This window comes from Bemisia tabaci, chromosome 1, assembly GCF_918797505.1.
Source record: "Bemisia tabaci chromosome 1, PGI_BMITA_v3".
Lineage (NCBI taxonomy): Eukaryota > Metazoa > Arthropoda > Insecta > Hemiptera > Aleyrodidae > Bemisia > Bemisia tabaci.
The window spans coordinates 40,755,552-40,762,877 of NC_092793.1; the positions used below are offsets into that span (position 1 = coordinate 40,755,552).

The following is a 7,326-nucleotide window of genomic DNA, read 5'->3' on the forward strand; positions in this document are numbered from 1 at the left end:
ACTCACACAACTTTCCGAATTTTTTTACTTCCGAAAATTGTAAACTTTTCCCATCAATAAGTATTTTAAGAAAGGGGTATGTACAAAACTGTGAGTTATCTACGTTTGCAAGGATCTTAAGACTCGAGTTTCTCTCTCTAACATTGATACAAAATAAATAGATTTCAACATAAAATTAACACGGATGGACTGTAAAGAAAATATTCCGCCCATTTCAGGTAACAAAAAGGGGTACGTGCAAAATGGGCCATTTGGGGCTCAGGGCAGGTACCTTTAAGACTTGCCCAATTCATTCACCAAACAATGCCCCATTTTTTTCAAAGTTTCAAGCCTCCCAAAAATTTTGGGGAGACGCAGCGGGGGGTCAAAGTTAAAAATCAGCAACATTTTCGCGAATTTGTCATTCGAAAACCGAGAAGTTTTGAAAAACGCGGTTTAACGAGCGCTTCCAGCGTGACGAGAGCTTTCAGAAAATGTAAACATCATGGGGTTTAGTCGACTTCAGCTCGAGTTATCGCCTCCAAAGCGGCGGAACGCTATAAGAAGACCCCATTTTTTTCACATCTGGGCCAATTTCAAAAGAAGCCATTTTTTTTTATTTTGATGAAAAACTGATATGTTATTCCTGACTCTCTGTAGCCCCTCTAGCTTTTTACCGCATGCTGGGGAAATGTTTTGGTCGCGAGTTACTAGAGCGGAAAGGAGCTAAGGTTGGAAAAATCGGCTATTTTAAACTCCGCTCGCGGCGTTGATTGGAAGGAAAACGTTTCCTCCCACTCAATTCTGCGAATCACACTCCTCGGCCGAACTCGCATTGTTGCCATTTGTCGTCTGGTCCGTCGCTGCGCGCAGTTTAAAATGGTCAATTTTTCCAACCCTCGCTCCTTTCCGCTCTTGTAACTCGCGACCAAAACATTTCCCCAGCATGCGGTAAAAAGCTAAAGGGGCTACAGAGAGTCAGGAATAACATATCAGTTTTTCATCAAAATAAAAAAATGGCTTCTTTTGAAATTGGCCGGGATGTGAAAGGAAATGGGGTCTTCTTTTAGCGTTCCGCCGATTCGGAGGCGATAACTCGAGCTGAAGTCGACTATACCCTATGATGTTCACGTTTTCTGGAAACTCTCGTCACGCTTGAAATGCTTGCGAAACCGCATTTTTCAAAACTTCTCGGTATTCGAGTTACAAATTGGCGAAAATGTTGCTGATTTTTAACTTTGACCCCCCCCCCCCCCGCTGCATCTCCCCAAAATTTCCTGACTTGAAACTTTGAGAAAAGATGGAACATTGTTTGGTGAATGAATAGGGCAAGTCTTAAAGGTATCTGCCCTGAGCCCCAAATGGCCCGTTTTGCACGTAACCCTTTTTGTTACCTGAAATGGGTCGAATATTTTCTTTAGAGTCCATCCATGTTAATTTTACGTTGAAATCCATATATTTTGTATCAATGTTAGAGAGGAAAACTCGAGTCTTAAGATCTTTGCAAGCGTAGATAACTCACAATTTTTTACCTCAAAACTCTTATTCTTTTTTATTTTTCTGAAAATGTTTTGATTTTGTGAAAGAAAAGAATTGATTGATTAGAGGAATTAAATTCCGAGTTAACCCCCCCCCCCTTCTCCCTCATTATTCAAGGGCTTTCCTCTAAGTGGTCGCAGAATCCAGGATCACAACTAGATCATCAGGTACCTGAGGATCGTAACAATGGCGGAGCGTTTTCCCAAGAAAGTCTGGAGTCTCGCAGAAAATCCAGACTTGTTCTGCAGAGAAGGGGAGAACTGTCCTGTTCAGTCCCCCCCCCCCCCCCTCCATTTACACTATAAGCTCTGAGACCTAATTTTGCGTAGCTGGTAACGCTTAGTTCCAAGGTTCTACCAGGCCGATTTTCATGATTTTTGTGACTATCAACGGGCAATTGTCTCTAGATGAGCCCGCTTTATTCAGATTTCCAAAATATGATCCAGGTTATTTTATATAATGTGGTAAAGTTGCGAATTCCCCCATTTAAACAATGTAAAGGAGGGGTATTGATTGCCTTTTTTGGCCCCCTCCTAGAATCTGGAAATTTATGCGGGTGTTCCAAGTTGACTCAATGTAGTTTACGGAAATAATCATGGCTTAGCTCATAGGCCACTGGATACGTGTTAAACGGTTGCCTAAACATAGGTCTGCAGGCGTATTTTAGCGAAAATTCATGTTTTTCTATCACTCCGAGGCTTTTTTGACACCGAGCGGATCGTCTAACTAAATCGAGCTTTTGATATGTTATTAAGGAGGCTTTAGGACACATTTTAACCCTGGTTTGGTTTTAGTTAGATGATGCGCTCATATTAAAAAAAAAAAACTTTTTCAAAATTCGACGTTTAAGGGACATCCGCAAAAACCTTTGGGAATTACGTCGTTAGGTTTTTTTTTTTTTGGCTACAAGTAAAGAAAATCTCCTTGTAAGAGTTTAACAAGGCTTGATAACTGCCCTCGATAATATACGTAGCGTGCATACAGTTCGAGAGACGTGTTCCCTATGATTTTTGCAGATGTCCCTTAAACCTTGACTTTTGAAAAAGTTTTTTTTTTTAATATGAGCGCATCATTTAACTAAAACCAAACCAGGGTTACAATGTGTCCTAAAGCCTCCTTGATAAAATATCAAAAGCTCGTTTTAGTTAGACGTTGCGCTCGGTGTCAAAAAAGCCTCGGAGTGATAGAAAAACACGAATTTTTCGCTAAAATACGCCTGCAGACCTATGTTTAGGCAACCGTTTAACACGTATCCAGAGGCCTAAGGGCTAAATCATGATTATTTCCGTAAACTACATTGAGTCAACTTCGAAAACCTGCATAAATTTCCAGATTCTAGGAGGGGGCCAAAAAAGGCCCTTATCGATACCCTCCTTTATGTTATTTGTCATAGTTTGTTTGAGCGTTCTGCCAGGCCGATTTCCATGATTTTTGCAGTTATCGACAGGTGATAGGCCCTAGGTGAGCCCGCTCTAATCAGATTTTGGAAATAGGACCCAGGTTTTTTAAAAATGAAGTTATAAAAGTGAGCGAATTTACAGACTGCTCCGTGCCTTCAGCCGTTATGCGCAGTAGGTTGCGCAGTAGCTGAGAAGGTTGTGCAGTGGCTGAATAGCATGCGCATTAGTTCTACTTATCAACACAAGATTTGCTGAGTGTAATTGGAGATGGGCGGTGGCCGCGTTGTCTAAGACGTCAGAAGTGCCAGCATGGTCTGAACGGTGTCGTTTCGATTCCTGGCTGACTGGCATTTTAATTATGACCTGTGATCATCATCATTTGTTGTTTTACTACAGTGGTTCATTAATCAATCATTGTGAAACGCATCCTCTTGACTTCAAATTTTTTCTTTTTATTTATAAAAAACATAAATCATTTCATTCTAAAGAATAAAATATACCTCATGTCGTTATTTTTGAGGGGAGAAATTTATCCAACATTGATAAAAAGCTAAAAGAGAAAAACGCAACGGTAAAAATAGGAAACGATAGAAAATTTAAAAACAAAAGAAATGACTAAATAAAAAAAAAAAAAGGTTGGACTGCATTGAAATTAAGAAAAACTACCGATTAGAATATCCGAATTTCATATTCACTTCATGCTGGCTTAATCCAAAATCCCTAATTTTATTCTCTAAATATTTTATCATTGGGACATTGCATTTGAATTAGTCCATTAGGTTCTTACTACTTCCGTCATAAACGTTTTGCCATGATCTGTTAAACAAATATTATCATGAAAATATGAATTTCATAAATGCTGCAATTACCAAAACTAGGGGGCTACGTGGCCCAACCCCCTGAAGGCGCTCCGCGCCGTCAATGGGCCGTCTCGCGGCCCTATTTGTACCCTCCTATCAATGTTGGTTTTATTTTTCCCCCAAAAAATTACGATATAAGGTATACTTTACTTTTAGAACAAAATGATTTTTGTTTTTGATGAATAAAGAAAAAAAATTGAAGTGAAAGGGATGCGTTTTGGAATGACTGATTAATGAAACATTGCAGTAAAAGGTTCCCGGACCTTTCGGCGCGGGTGTTTCGGCACTGGGGGTTTTCGGTGCACGGACTTTTTGGTGTATTTCAATAGACAGTAAATCTGGCACCTCTGAACTCGTCGCTCTGATTACTTATCGTGATAGTTTTGTGGAATGTGTTTTGTCTTTAGTTTTTAGTGACAAGGGCTCTTTGCTAAGGACTCAGCTAATTTTAGAAATTTTTACGAAGGTATCAATTTTTAGTGCCAAGGGATAAACACACTTTTTTACACTTCCATTGACTTCTATTCCGTTTAGTCCAGCTAGTGGGCCGAGCTGGTTAACATTCCTAATCCTATCCCTCTCATTCGTCTCCTATGTCATCATTGTTTGGACACATATCTGGCAAAAGGGGGTTAAGAATTTCAAAGACTTCACTATCTTAAAACATTTATGTAGTAGGGTTAAGAATTTCCAATACTTGACTATCTTAAAACATTTATGTAGCAAATTCTTGGAATATTTTGTGAACAACACCCACAACTTCCTTTTTCTCTGTCTTCCTCTCTGGAATATTCTGATAGGAAACCGTTCTGGAAAATAAGGTAAACCGCCCCTTCTTGTATTCTAAAAAGTATAGAACGTGTGCCGAACAATCCTGCGCCAAAAAGTCCGGACACTGCAGTAAAACAACGATTGACGATAGTCAGATCATAATTAAGTAGCTGAGGAGTCAGGAATCGAACCCACACCCTCAGACATGTGGACGCTTCCAACGTCTTAGACGACGCGGCCACCGCTCATTTTGAAGTGACCTGGCCGAATCTTGTGTTGATAAGTAGAGCTGATGCGCAGGCTACTCAGCTACTGCACAATCTCCTCGGCTACTGCGCAATCTTCTGCGCATAGTGGTAGCAGGTGCCGAACATTCTGTAAATTCACTCACTTTTATAACTTGATAGCTTAAAAACCTGGGGCCTATTTCTAAAATCTGATGAGAGCGGGCTCATCTAGGGCCTATCACCCGTGGATAAGCGCAAAAATCATGAAAATCGGCCCGGCAGAACGCTGAACCTAAGCGTTACCAGTTACGCAAAATTATGAGGTCTCGGAGCTTATAGTATAGAGATAGAGAGAGAGATAGCGGCCCCTTGATGGCGCGGAACGCCGTCAGGGGGTTGGGTCGCGTAGCGGCCAGGGGACGTAGCCCCCTTGTATCAAATGTATCAATACAAGGACTGATAAACCATCTTTTGTTTTTATTTTATTTAAGTGAAAAAATACATTTGGCAAACTTTGCCTCTCTAGTTAAAGAAACTATGCTTCACATCAATGCTAAAGGATAGCTGATGATATGTAGGTGCAGACTTTCTTTCTCAGGACATTTTAATTACACTTCTCAACAGAGAACTATTATCTCCGGCTTATCCATGAAAATACCCAGCTGTATTGTGAGACTAATGGCATATGTGCTGTTTCTAAAATGAGGCTTTAATAGCTGTTCATGTTCCATATGGTATAATACAGTCCACTAAACCATCTTATATCTTCTTCTTTGGAATACTCACTCTTTTTCAGAGCATGTAGAAACACTGTAAGCAACTACTAGTTATATTTGATCATTGTGAGAATACACAGAATATTTGACGGTGGAACCTTGAAATGTTTTCTTATGGTCAAAACATTAAACCATTTTTTACTGTACATTCAAGCTTTATTGAAGAAAGTTAGAACTCAGATATCAGACACCGATATAAGTTTTGTACTTTTAAGTACAGTAAGTTTTGTTGCTATCATCATTTTTCATGAGTCAATCGGAGCCCATGGGCCAATCGCTCAATTTTTGTTTTTTGCTCGCATCCAAAGAACTAAGGCTGTTGATGACACAGTCATTTTTCTTGGAGTTTTGTGGACAACCAGAAATCTTTAGTAGTCCATTTTTGGTAGAAACTGATCTCAGGTACTAGTTACTTCACAGCATATTGCCAACTTGGTCTTTTCATCTCTTATACCCTCTATTTACCCTCTTATTTATTTACCCATAAGGAATCGGAAGTCGATTTTCAATTTCAAATTTTAATTTTTCATCTTGAAAAAGTGAAGTCATCATTTAAAAAATTAAAGTCAAGTTATATTTTAGCGAAGTTCAGGGAGCGGTAATCAATCAAAAATGGCTGTGTCCTCCTTAGCCTCAGTTAGCTTAAAAGTACAAGTTTCATGCAAAAATTTACATAACAGGAATATATTTTTGAGACTTTTCAGTTCCCAGAAAGGTATGGATGATGAAGCCTTGAAAAATAATTTTGACCCTTTGTCAGCCTAAGTGAGTTAAAGAACAAAAATAAAACGCCCCGAAGATTGAAGTATCTTGTCATTTGAAAAAATGTAAATCATCTTAGCTGTTAGGCCAAATTTTAATTATTCTACCTGAAAACAGGCAACTCTGGTTGCATAATTTTTTTTTTTTTTTTTTTTATATATATTCATGTAAATGTACATAGCAATTACACTTGAAATTTTCAGACCAGATAGGTCTTTATAAAATTTTACATTAACTTATACCTAATAAAGTATAATACACACCACTTTTTAGAGTTAATAACAGAATTCAAATATTGAGAGGGAATAAAATTACAAAAGAGATAAAGATTAGGTAACTGAAACTAAAGTTAAGAAAATAGGGACATCAAGGTGAGAGCTAACTATTGAAAGAAAGAATTTTACGAAAGTTATGAAGAGATTGTAAGAAATGAAAATTAAAAATAATTAACTTGAATGTTAAAAGAAAAAGGGAGAAAAAGTGGGGAAAACTAACAATGAATAGCTATGTGAATTCTCATGTAAAACATGAGAGTTTTTTATTTAAGAGTGCGTGACCCCATCAGTCGACAAAGACTAAATCGGGGGCCAGTGGCACGAGCCTAACACTGGCGAAAGCGAGCCGTTGCCAACTCGTGGGGTTTTCTTCTTTTAAGACGGCGTGGAGCATCCATCCAGTCCAGGAGCGTTATTGCTTCCGGGTTAGGGTGTACTCCCAAACGCTCTTTATAGTTGTTATACAATCTGGATATATATGAATCCATTTCTTCTATCCCGAGCTCGCTACGAATATCTGCGTTACGCTCGTACCACCTGGCCCCCGCCATTTGTCTTAAAATGCATAAATTACAGACAAGTCAAATTTAGTAATGTCCGACTAAGGTCTGTAAGTGTCCAGCTAGTACAGAAATGTTTCAAGTAATTACAATAAAGATGCAAAGGATAAAAAAACTAGACCCACTTTAAAAATTGCCTCAATTTTGAAACCTGTAGAAACATATTATTTAAGTATT

At 38.7% G+C, this 7,326-nt stretch overlaps 1 protein-coding gene across 3 annotated transcripts in view; it reads left to right on the plus strand.

The window, feature by feature from the left end:
• Positions 1–7,326, plus strand: part of gish (casein kinase I gish) — a 204,636-nt gene that overhangs the window by 183,068 nt on the left and 14,242 nt on the right. The window lies entirely within an intron of this gene.